The following is a 13,013-nucleotide window of genomic DNA, read 5'->3' on the forward strand; positions in this document are numbered from 1 at the left end:
TAAATGGCCTTTCACAAGAAACTTGCTGAGAATCTATTTCGAACTTCTGCATCCTCTTAGTCCAACTACCTACTTCAGTGATAATTCCCACAAAACTGTTTTCATGTTTTTACTTCATACAAACTATTTCTTGCTGAATCTGTGAGGCCTGAATGTTGTCCACAATCTACCTAGTCAACAAGCTGCCTTCCCAACTTGCTACTGGCCTTCCAACAGTACTGTTACCTATGCCAGAAGCCTTTCACCTAATTGGCCAACATCTTTTCCAGAAGAAACCAATTACACACATTTAACCAATTGCAGTAGAAGATTCTAGTGGCCAAGATTCAGTAACCTGCACTGAAGCCAACTGGCTGGGTATCAAGCCAGACTCTTTCCTCACTAGCTGGGTGCCTGTGAACAAATTATTTAACTACTCAGGACCCCATTTCCTCACCTATAAAATGAAACTAATCCTTACAACAGCCTTGTTTTGAAGCAAGACATTGTATCACAGTACTTGGAGCAAAGCACAGTACACAGTAAACATAGCTTAAATGTTTATCACATTTTTTTAAAATAATCAACAGCAGATTCTTCAAATATGAGAAACTAAACAGACCTGCAGAATTTAAAATATGCAATATTTCCTTAAAAGTACTTCTCTCAGGAAACCTTATATACATATTCCAACAATACTACCGTCACTTAACACATTTATAAAACTTTTTGGGATAGTCTTTAAGAGCCAAATAAGAACTCAGAAAAAATAACCAGAAATCCACATGGGCATACATCCCTCTCAACTATGTGAGCAATGTTTGAAATAGAATTTAAAATTAAAAAAATTTTTTCAGAAAAATATTCTTATGTAATCAGCCCTCATTTAATTGGTATTAGCCAGCTTTAATACTTAGGTTTTACTCATCAAAATCATTCTTAAACATTACAAACGGTGCAATGCATTGAGCCATTTGCAACTTCTGTATCCCATGCCAAAGTGCCCATCCGAATCACTGTTACTGTGCTTTCAATCCAGCTTCCTGATCAACCTGGCAAGGCAGAAACACCTGGGTCCCTGCCACCCATGAGGGAGAACAGGATGGAGGTCCTAACTTGGATCTGACCCACAGATCTGTTGTAGCCACTGAGTATGAACCAGATATCAATCAATTCTCTCGCTCTCTCATCTTCTGTGTCACTGTCTATCAAATCTTTAAAATAAAAATCAGGGGACTGGGCCTGGCAAGATAGTGTAGCAGATAAAAGTTCTTGCCTTGAACGTGCCGGGATCCAGGTCTAATCCCGGAAGCTCTACCTCCCATCCAGCTCCCTACCTGTGACCCGGGAAAGCAGTTGAGGACAGCCCAAAGCCTTGGGACTCTGCACCTGCATGGGAGACCAGGAAGAGGTTCCTGGCTCCTGGCTTCAGATTTAGCCGTTGCAGTCGCTTGGGTAGTGAACCATCGAATAGAAGATCTTCCTCTCTGTCTCTTCCTCCTCTCTGTATATCTGCCTTTCCAATAAAAATAAATAATTTTTAAAAAATCAGGGGACTGGTGCAGTAGCTCAACAGGCTAATCCTTCAAAGTGCTCTGGAGGCTTTGAAAAGCAGTGTCTGTTTGCTTCAAGTTACATCGGGAGGATGTGTTCACTTGCGTTATTTGAAACTATGTAACTGGAGCGATACTAAGGCTGTAGAAAGTTAGCCAACAGCAAAAAATATACTGCCAAAAAAAATATATTCTCCTATTACATAACTCTCAAAGGCATTATATTATACTGCATGTGACCTTCAGATAGCTAACAACTTAAGTCAACTCATGTGAGTTTAAAAGAACCTGTCCAGGCCGCCTCGTTTATGAGGGAACTTCGCTTCCTACAACGGCAAGGCCCATCTATCTGGAGTATCCTTTTCACCATGGCCAGCCGAGCTCTTCCAGGAGTCCCTGCAGGGAGCGCCCGCAGGTTCACAGAAATTCTCCCATTGGTGACATGCCTTTTTTTTTTTATTATTAACGGCTCAAGGTCAATCATAAATACAATCTCCCTGGACCCTGACAGACTTCTTTTTCTACTTTATCAGATGCTCAGAAACTTACATCAGAAGTAATTGCAGGCTTTAGTAACCGGATTTACTTCACATGGTTAAAAAGGGAAGGAGGAGGGGGTGAAAGCCTGGCAGATGAAAGCCATTCCTAAGTTTCTACTGAGGTTTCCACTTCGTTTAAACGCTGCCTGTCCAACTCCACTCTACCTAACAGGCCGAAACACAGAGCTCAGCTACAGATGATTTAGCAAAACTTCATCAAGTCAACCACCTCCAGAGCTGGCCCCAGGTTTTCTTCATTCCTCTTGCACTTCTATTTTAAACAACAATTCTCGTTCAGAGGAGACGGCTTACTTCACTTCCCTTTCTGTCTCTTCAATCCATGACTCAAGGCAGCTTCTGCCCCTGACATCTCACAATTTAACAAAAATCATCCCTCATCTCCTAGGTACCCAGAACAACAAGATGAGACAAAGCAATTAACCGGCAACTTGCAAAGACGCTTCCAAATTCAGGGTTGGTTTTTGGGTTTTTTTTTTTTTTTTTTCTCCTAACGAGTTCTCCTCGATGAGTCTGCCCACAGAATAATTTTAAGTCAGCTACTGCCTTCCGGTAGACCTCTAGCAAGTCAAACCTCCTTGTCTTGCTTTCGGAAAAGCGGGGGGAGGGGGGGAATAATCCCTCTTTGGAACCACTAGTTCCAGTCGGGAAATGTAAACAACCTGATCCAAGTTTGGAAGGAGAGCGAAGGGGGACTCACTTTACCAGCCGCACCTGGGCCCCCTCGCCCCACCCCACCTCTTTGTAAAGAAGATAACGAAATCTGCCACAACTGTGGGGTGAGCAGGTAAGCCGGAGACTGCAAGAAGTGTTCGGAAACGCGTACCAAGGGGGGGGGGGGGGAAGGGCGCTGCAGAAACGCAATGGTGGCATGCACGGCACACTTCCTGGGCAAAACTTAACAGGGTAAATAAGTTACCAACTCGTTCCCCACAGGCAAAACACGAGGGCCAGCAACAAGCCAACCCCTACCACGCAGGCTGGGTGACACCTTTCTGACCTCCACGCCGGGTGACCAGCAGGCCCTTGGGTGGGCAGGAAGGTGGGGGGTCGCGGGCTGCTCCCCCTCCCACGCCAACCCGGCGTCCGGCAGCCGAGGGGACGCGGGTGGACAGCGAGGCGGACCGGGCGCCCCGCACCCCTCGCCCGGGGCCGCCGAGCAATCCTGCCGAGGCCGCCGCGCTCGCTCCCCCGCCTCGGAAGGGGGTCCGTTGAAGCGGTTGGGACAGGCGTCCCCTGGACCTGAGCCGGCTCCGGCCCGGCGGCGGGACCTCGGGCTCCGCCCGGAGAGGGTGGAGGGGAGCCGGGGAGCCGGGGAGCCGCCGTGCCCAGGGCCGTGGGCAGGCCTCGGCGCCGCCGGACCCGGCTCCGGCCTCCCGCGCTCGGGCCGCGCACGGCAGGCTCACCTCCACAGTGTCAAAAGCGCATGTTCGCCGCCGCTCGAGCGCCGTCTCCGCTCCACCGGCCTGGCCAGGCCCGCCCAGCCGCTCGGCTCCGCCGCCCTCCGCAGCCCCCGGCTCAGCTCGGCGCAGCTCGGCGCCCGGCTCCTCCCCGACACGTCAGGAGCCGCCTGGCTGGCCGAGGCCATTCTGTGACGCACACGGCGGGGCGGAGCTCGGAGCATGCGCACGCGAGCGCGCGGAGGCGGGGCGGGGCGTGCCGGCAGGCTCTCGCGCGCTGACGTCAGACGGGCACGTTCTTCTGCGCAGGCGCCGACAGACGCCCCGAGACCTGCTTCGTCCTCTCCTGTTCCCGGAAGTGCTGCGTCCCTCGGGGGTCTTGGAGAGGGAAGGTAGCTGGAGGCAGTACCGGGTCCAGGAGCGGGAGTGGAAACTTGAAAGAGCCGTTTTTAAGAACAGTATTAGGTCTCTGCTTTGTACGATGTGATCCTAATTGCAGTGCTTTCAGGATTGGGTGGTGGGTTTTAGGGGTTCCAAGGTGATGAATTAAGACACGCCTCTGGGTGTAGAGCAACACGAGCCTCAGAAACCCTTTGAGTGTGATAGGCTGCAAGTAAACTAGATCCACGGGATTCATGGGCTCTTGGAAATCTGGCAACTTGAGCCAAACTCTGAAAGGATGCCGGGTTGGGGAGGGGAAGGAAATGATGAGTAATGTCCTTGTGTTGTGCAATTTCTGCACACTGGTAATTGTGCCAATCACTTGGCCTGCATCACTTCATCTTTAAACCGACCGCATTAGACCGTCACATTTAGGTCCATCTTAGAAATGAGGAAGTGAACCCTGGCATGACGAAGATGCCAGGGGTCACTAAACTATAAAGAGGAAGACTCAAGATTCAAACAGGTTTGTCTTCAGCCACCACGCGCTTAGCTAGTTCAACCTTCTGCTCAAGCAGTGAGGCGACCGGTGGGGGGGTGGGGTGGGAAGTGGTGAGCTGCTCTCTCCCTCCTCACTAGGAACCTGTATGTGTTGTCAACAGAGACCCAGGGGTCTCTCTTGGGGTTAAAACTCCAAGAGGTCAGTGGGCTGGGACTTCCTGGAGTAGCATCCAGGCTCCCAGAGAAGATGTTCCTGGGGTGATGGTTCCAAGACAGAAAAGTCCCCTCCCCAAGAGGAACAAATACTGGCTGCAACACTTCGGCTGAGATGCTTGCTGGGAAAGGCAGGGTGACTCTGATTTCAGGCTGGCCTGGCAGTGAGGGTAGGCGTCACCTTGCTGTTGATCCCTGCAGGCGTGCTGACCGCATGCAAGTGAACCGGCTTGGCCTGGTGGGACTCTGAGAGGCGGCACAGGCTCTGCAGTGTCATCCCAAGTCCCTCTTCTTGGTGGAGCTTCTGCCCTGGGTGGTGGGCTCTCGAGCAGAGTAAGATTCAGTGACGTGTGCCCAACCCTCTACTTCTGATATGCCAAACCCAAGAACTGTAATGTGGAAGACAACTCGAAAAGAGACCAGAAGTTGTGAAAAATCAGCCTTATGAAAGTACAAGAGGATGGTGGGGACCACACTGTCCTCCCGCCTTCATAAACCTGTTAGGAAGGGGTTTGCTGAGGCGTGGTCTCCGCCCCCATACAAAGTCTTTGCTTAGCCAAGGTCCTGGTGGGGGGTAGGACAGGAATGTCAACGTGGGGGTGGGAGGTGCGATGCAGTGGGTTATGCAGCTGTTGACAGTGCTGGCATCTCATATCAGGGCACTGGTTAGTGCTGGCACTTCTATCCAGCTCTCTGCTGATGCACTTAGGGAAGCCGTGGGGGTTAATGGCTCAAGTACTTTGGTCCATGTTACCCAAATAGGAAGCTAAGATGGAGCTCCAAGCTCGTGACTTTGTCTTGGCCCAGCCCCTGGCCCATTTGGCTATTTAAGGGTGGACCAGAAAATACACACTTATCTCTTCCTCTCTCTCCATTTCAACCTCTCTTTCAAATAAATTTCTTGAATCATTTTTTAAAAATCACCATTCCTGGGCCCGGCGGCGTGCCTAGCGGCTAAAGTCCTCACCTTGAACGCGCTGGGATCCCATATGGACGCCGGTTCTAATCCTAGCAGCCCCACTTCCCATCCAGCTCCCTGCCTGTGGCCTGGGAAAGCAGCTGAGGACGGCCCAAAGCTTTGGGACCCTGCACCCATGTGGGATGCCTGGAAGAAGTTCCTGGCTCCTGGCTTCAGATCGGCATAGCATCAGCCACTGCGCTCACCTGGGGAGTGAATCATCGGGCGGAAGATCTTCCTCTCTGTCTCTCCTCCTCTATGTATATCTGACTTTCCAATAAATAAATAAAATTTCAAAAAAAAAAATCACCATTCCTGAAAACATGCCACAAGCATCCTAACAGATTGAAAAGATGAATCAATGGTCCAGTGGCTGTAACTCAAAAGCAACTGAATTTGCTGAAAAATGCCCCAAATCAGGAACAAACAACAAAACCCACAGATACAAGAAATTTTCAGTTATGAAACACCAAATTTAGGCGTTGCCAGGATACAAAGGAACTAGAATTGACGCCATAGGCAATTATGCCTTTTCTTTAACCTTCTCTATAACACCTACCATTCGCAATGCAAAATCTCTTGCTTTTGTAATTTAGTCAACAGTTCTGGGGGCTAGAGTTGTGGTGCAGCACTTTCAGCACAAACCACCATTTGTAATGCCAGCATTGCAAATCACAGTGTCAGATCAAGTCCTGACTACTCATTTCCTTGTGGTTAATGTACCTGAGAAAAGAGCAGATGATGACGCAGGTGCTTGGGCCCCTTCTCCTATGTGGGAGACCCAGATGGAGACCCTGGCTCCTGCCTTCAGCCGGGCCCACCTTGGCTGTTGCACGTACTTGGGGGAGTGAACTAGTAGGTAGAAGACTCATCAGTAAACATTTTTGAAATAATCATCACTTAGGGCCCTGTGGGGAGACACATTTTTCCTTGCTCAGGGGCCATGCTAATCTTCGCTGTATCATTCCAATTTTAGTATATGTGCTGCTGAAGCGAGCACAGGGAAGACACATTTTTACAGAGAAATAAAAAGCCTGTCATTCATCAGCTCTGAGTTTCATGCTTGCTGGGTACAAAACTCTGTTCCAAGCCTAGCAGGTTTGTCCTACAAAGCTTGTATGCTAATGGCAACAACAGACAAAAAGCTAATAGACGGGGCCATGCCTTGAACGCGCCCAGATCCCATTTGGACGCCGGTTCTAATCCCGGCAGCCCTGCTTCCCATCTAGCTCCCTGCTTGTGGCCTGGGAAAGCAGTCAAGGATATCCCAAAGCCTTGGAACACTGCACCCATATGGAGACCCGGAAGAAGTTCCTAGCTGCTGGCTTTGGATCTGCATAGCATCGGCCGTTGTGCTCACTTGGGGAATAAATCATCGGACGGAAGATCTTCCTCTCTATCTCTCCTCCTCTCTGTATATCTGACTTTATAATAAAAATAAATAAATCTTTAAAAAAAAAGCTAAGACACAAACATTTCTGTCAGCTCGTGACAATACTATTTTAAAAAACTCATGACCTGGGTCAGAGGCTCAGGTGTGGGGAGGGAGCCCAGACAGGTACAGGGTTCAGTGCTCACGGCAATTTTTTTTTCATGCAGGAAGTTATCAAGGCCCTTCAGGTAAAGCACACCAGGTAGGGTAGGCTCCAGGCCTGGCAGCAGGGTGGGCCCCAGGCCTGGCAGTGTTGGGCACTAGGCCTGACAGTGGGTGAGGCCCAGGCATGGCAATATGGTAGGCACCAGGCCTGGCAGTGGGGTGGACTCCAGGCTTGGCACCAGGCCTGACAGTGAAGATGCCCACAGCAGAGACCCATGGTTTAATTCCCAGTTCTAGCTCCAGACTGCAGATTCCTGCTGATGCAAACCCTGGGAATCCTAGACTGAGATCCTGGCTCTTGATTCCTGGGCTCAGGCCCCACCCCCTCACCCCTGGCCTTTGCAGGCATTTAAGGAATACATTTAAGGATACATTGGATGCAATCTCTTTCCCTCTCTCTCTTTCTCTCTCTCTTCCCATTTCTCCCTCTCTCTCTAATAAATAAAGCAGGGGGAGGAGCGGCACCATGGCATAGGCAAACTAAGCCTCTGCCTGCGGTGCCAGCATCCCATGTGAGTGTTGGTTCAAGTCCCAGCTGCTCCACTTGTGATCCAACTCCTTGCTTATAACTTGGGAAAGTAGTGGAGGATGGCTGAAGTCCTTGGGAATGTGCACCCACATGGGAGACCTGGAAGAAGCTCTTGGTTCCTGGCTTCAACTGCCTTTCACTTCTAGCTGTTATGGCCATTTGGGGAGTGAACCAGTGGATGAAAGATCTTTCTCTTTGTCTCTTCTTGTCTTTGTAACTCTATCTTCCAAATAATTTTTTTTTTAAGAATAAGGGGTTGTTATATAAAATACAACCAACATGTGAAATTAAGAACACACATACATACAAACACAGATGCCTTGAGTAGAGAACTGTGTCCTGGCCAGCTTAGAATGGCCACCCAATAACTGTTGGTATCATAAATTATTTGCTGACTGTTCTACAGAATACCAGAACCTGGTAAATTTGCCATTTTTAATGGCAACCAGTACATGTTTCATTCAAAAAATACCCTCTTCTGATTTTGGGCACAGCAGGTTAAACAGCCCTTTGTAACTCCAGCATCCCATATCAGTGTGCCAGTTCCAGTTCGAGCTGCTCCACTTCCAATCCAGCTTCCTATTCACGCACCTGGGAAGGCAGTGGATGATAACCCAAGGATTGGTGCCCCTGCCACCCAAGTGAGAGATCAAGGTAGAATTCCTGGCTCATGCCTTTGGCATAGCCCGGCTTTAGTTATTGTAGTCATTTGGGGAATAAATTGTGGCTGGAAAATAGATTCTCTCTCTTGCTCTGCATTTCAAAAAAATACATAGGGGCTGGTGAGGTGGCAAAAAAGGCTAATCCTCCACCCTGTGGTACTGGCGTCCTACACAGGCCCCAGTTCTGCTGGTCCTGCTGAGGCTACTGCACTTCGCATCCAATACCCTGCTTGTGGAAAGCAGTGGAGTGGAGAATAGCCCAAAGTCTTGGGAATCTGCACTCTCTTGGCAGACGCAGAAGAAGCTCCTGGCTCTTGACTTCAGATGAGCTCAGCTCTGGCCATTGTAGTCATTTAGAGAGTGAATCAGCAGATGGAAAATCTGTCTCTTCTCTGTGACTCTGCCTTTCAAATATGAAGAAGGAGAAGAACCAGGACTAGATTTTTAATTTACTTGAGAGGAAGAGAGATGCAGAGGAGAGAGAGGAGTCCCACTCACTGGTTTACACTCTTCAAATGGCCAGGACTAGGCCAGGCCAAAGCCAGGAGCTAGGCATTCAACCTAAATTTCCCATAGTGGTAGCTGGAACCCAACCAATGGAGCCACCACCTGCTGTGCCCTGAAGGTGGATGTTATCAGGAAGCTGGAATCAGAAGTGGAGCCAAGACTTTACCTCAGGCATTCCAGCATGGGAGGCAGCACCCCAAGTGATGTGTTAACTGAAAAGACAAGCACCCCTCCCCGGAAGTAATTTCTGCAGCAAACAGCACTCACCAATGGCCCAGGACAACTCCCAGACCTCCCCACTCTTCCACCAGAATTCATCCCTGACTCTCACACTGCAGTTGGCTAGGAATGCACAGGAAGGCTGGCGCTGATGGAGATGGATTTCCTTCATTCAGTTTTAGATTCCCAGACGACCTCTGCTGCCTTCCCTCCCAAGTGCCTGGCTGAGGATGCACCTACTCTGGTACCTTCTCCCAGGAGGCTGCTTCACCCCCTACAGGCCTCCAGGTATAACTTGGCTAGACACAGGCTCGCCAAAGTAAGAAAAAATAAGGACCATTTTAGGATGGGGCTGCAAAAAGCCTTCCTCTGCTGGTCCTGCCTATTACCAATCCCCAGGAGGGAAGAAACCTCATCCTTATCCAGCAGATAAACTGGGGTTTTCGCCACTAATCCATAACTTTTTTTTAATCCCAGAGTTGCTTCCCAGCCTTTTGTCCACAATCAAAGGAAGCTGCTGCGCTGCCATGCCACCCAGGAATCTCCCGGAGTTCGTCCTCATTTCTTCCCAGCAACCTACCTGAAGGGCCAATGGATTCCTTCCCAATTCAGAACCTCAGAGTTTCCACTCGCCTGAGCTTCAGTCTTCATCAGCAGCCTTGGCTTTCACTCCAACCCCTTGACAGTCACCGCCTACACCCCAGAGTGGCAGCACCTGCCTCCCCAGAAAAGGATGGCATGACACTACCGATTGCTAAGATGGTTAACACCTGGCAACCCCAAGGGCTGTTGACATCACACCTACATAAACAGCGTGATTGTCCCTGGAGAGAGAAAAAAAAAAGATAATCTGCTCACACACCCCTGTGTAGGGAGGCAGCGCCAAGCTTACTTGCTCCCAAGCCAGGCTAAGGAAATGACAGGGCTGGAAGGAACACGGTGTTTCCTACCAGTCTCAGATGGCTGCATCAGGCAGCTATAGCCACGTCTCAAGGACGAGGGAAACCAGCAGAATCAGCCAGTACTGAAAGATCATGCAGTCAGGTGCTCAACAAATATTTGTCAAGTTCCTGGCACTGTGCTACACCCTGGGGGTAGGGCCATTAAAAAAAAGTCATGGAGCCAGGGCTGTGGATTAGTGGCAAAAACTGCTGCCTGTAACACAGGCAACACATGTGTGTGCTAGTTCGAGTACTGGCTGCTCCATTTGCTATCCAGCTTCCTGCTGGTATGTGTGGCAAGGCAGTGAAAGATGGTCCAAGTGCTTGGACTCCTGCACCCAAACGGGAGATCCAAAGCTCATGGCTTCAGCCTGGCCCAACCCTGGCTGTTGCAGTTACTGGAGGAGTGAACCAACAAGTAGAAGACAGTCTCTCTCTCTCTCTCTCTCTCTGTCTCTTTCTGTCTTTCTCCTTCTAAAACTGATTGCACTTCTCAAATAAATAAAATTTAAAAAGAGCTAAGTACCTTTCTTCCAGGAGGTTCTCAAAAGATAAAAAAAAAAAAAAGGAAGGAAACAGAATATGGACAAACAATACATGACATACACTGATGAAGGGAAGGTCACTGAGAGTTCCATCTCCCAGCAGCCTTTGTTGTAGTACAGTGGATGAAGTCACCAACACCAGCATCCCATATAAACACTAATTGAAGCCCCAGCTGCTCCACTTCCAATCCAGCTCCCTGTTCAAGTGCCTGGGAAAGCAGTGAAGGATGGTCCATGTTCATGACACCCTGCCAAGTGTCTGGGAGACCAGAATGGAGTCCCAGGCTCTGGGCTTCAGCCTGGCCCAGCCCCAGTCACTATGATCATCAGAGAAATGAAGCTACAGATGGAAGATCTCGCTCTGTGTCTGTCTCTCCCGTTCTCTGCCTCTTTCTGTGTAACTCTGTCTTTCAAATATATAAATAATTTTAAAAAGCGATTTCCATTTCCTCCCCTTTAAGTTGGGACATTTTGAGCTAGTGTCTTCCAACTGTCCATAAAACTTAAAATAGGTTATTGGGAGCTTGGGTCCCTGTGAATCATTTTCATTGCCCTTCTCTGATGCTCTTTCTTGCTCCTTTATTTTTCTTTATTTTCATTTTATTTGAAAGAGAAACTAACATTTTCTATCCACTGGTTCACTCCCCTAATGTCTGCAACAGCCAGGGCTGAGCCAGGTCACAACCAGGAACCAGGAATTCCAACTGGGTCTCCCCAGTGGGTGACAGGGATCCAAGTTCTCGACTGCTTTCCTAGGCCACAAGCATGGAGTTAGATGGGATGCAGGGCTGCCGGGATTAGAACCGGTGCCCATATGGGATCCCAACGGTGTAAGATGAGGACTTTAGCCACTGGGCTATAGCACCAGCCCTCAATTATAATCTCTTTTAAGTTTTTTGGGTTTATTTGTTTGTTTGTTTGTTTTAATAATAAGGTGGACCTGGCATGATAGCCCGATGGGCAAATCCTCACCTTACATGTGCTGGGATCCCATATGGGCACCTATTTATGTTCCTACTGCTCCATTTCCCTTCCAACTCCCTTTTGTGGGCTGGGAAAGCAGTCGAGGATGGCCAAAAGCCTTGGGACCCTGCATCCATATTAGAGACCTAGAAGAAGCTCCTGGCTCCTGGCTCTGGATTGGCTCAGCTCAGGCCACTGTAGTCTTTTGAGGAGTGAACCAGCAGATGAAAGATCTCTGTCTCTCCTTTTCTCTGTAATTCTTTCAAGTAAAAACAAATACATCTTTAAAAAAAAAAATCTCTGCAAGTGATCTATTTATTACAGTTATGAATCTGAGGCATATTTTAAAAAAATAATAACACACAAGAACAAGCCTACTAGCCAAGCAATTCCAAAAAACACACAAGCAGCCTGGTACACATGTCCATAAATGCTTCAGAAGGGGCTCCCAGTTTTGTGGCATGGGTTATTTGGAAGGTGTCCCTTCTGCTGTTAGCCCAGCCTGCTGTGATGGGACAGCTCCCTGATAGGAACAAATATGCTGGTACCCATGTCAGGTTCCCACCCTGCAAGGCTTTCAACTCCAGGTCTTCCAAGGGCTGGGGAGCTCAGGTTTTCTGGGGCTTTGGATGGTAGAGCTGCTCAGATGGCAGCCAGCAAAAGTTAAACTGGAGCGGAAGGGCCCCTTCCCTGCTGTCCACGGTCAGAGTAAAAGGAAAACCCCCCCACTCTGGGATCTCAGAGGGACTTGGCCTCCAGCTTTTGGCCACTGCTCAGAATTAGGGAGCCTGGTTTCCCTCCAGCTGAAGTGCTGGATCATACACCCTAGGCATCAGGTTCATCGGAGCAGAAATCTTTCAGAAAAAGGTGTTTTCTTCTGGAGGGGATTGGGGTCAAGCAGAAGACTTCCACTGAAATGCTGAGGCCAGGATAATGGGGGTGGGACAGGTGCAGGGGAGCCCCTCTGCCAGCTCCTGCTGTTTCAACAACTTTCTACAGAGCATGGGCTAGCAGGAAGGTTATTAAAACCCTGATAAAAAAGAGAGCTAGGGGAAAAGCCCTGTGAAAGAAAGAGGTCCAGATACAGACAAGGGGATCAAAGGAAGATGGAGCTCCACCCTCCACCCCCAGGCTGCACCCCTTCTTGAGGCTCTCCACCCTGGGTGTGAGACAGGCTGCTCTCTGCTCCCAGCGCCTTAGGAGTTCCCCTGCTTATTCATCTTGGCCACCATCACAGGCGGTTTTGCTCTAGCTACTTCCTGTCGGCGAGCTTCAGTTTTTGCACCTGTAAAATGAGCTGGTCAAACCAGATGACACCCTGAGTCAGTCGCCTTCTGTCTCCTGGCCCGTCAACCTCCCATGGGGCTCCCTGGTCAGCATCCTCCCAGGTGCCCGAGGTTGGTCCTATCTGTGCACATGCTCCTCTCTCTGCCTGGGAAGCTTGCTGAATCCTCTGAAGTCCCAACACTCTGTTCTCCGTGGCTGCTTTCACAAAGCACCAGCAGCCC

The 13,013-nt window shown here is 49.5% G+C and overlaps 1 protein-coding gene and 1 pseudogene across 5 annotated transcripts in view; both read right to left on the reverse strand.

Annotated features, from left to right (window-relative positions):
• The window catches only part of NDEL1 (nudE neurodevelopment protein 1 like 1), a 46,030-nt gene extending 42,341 nt beyond the window's left edge, over nucleotides 1-3,689 (reverse strand). For 4 of the 5 annotated variants that reach the window (XM_041001318.1, XM_041001315.1, XM_041001314.1 and 1 more), the window contains exon 1: nucleotides 3,496-3,624. The gene's annotated coding sequence lies outside the window, so the exon portion shown is untranslated. Of the gene's footprint in view, nucleotides 1-3,495 lie in introns of all 5 variants that reach the window. The other variant, XM_041001317.1, reaches the window with a different exon arrangement.
• A 2,740-nt stretch (nucleotides 3,690-6,429) lies between these two features.
• LOC121170546 lies at nucleotides 6,430-6,542 on the reverse strand (annotated as a pseudogene).
• Nucleotides 6,543-13,013: the final 6,471 nt, after the last annotated feature.

Source organism: Ochotona curzoniae, unplaced genomic scaffold (assembly GCF_017591425.1).
Source record: "Ochotona curzoniae isolate NIBS_2020 unplaced genomic scaffold, NIBS_Ocur_1.0 scaffold_2453, whole genome shotgun sequence".
Taxonomy (NCBI): domain Eukaryota; kingdom Metazoa; phylum Chordata; class Mammalia; order Lagomorpha; family Ochotonidae; genus Ochotona; species Ochotona curzoniae.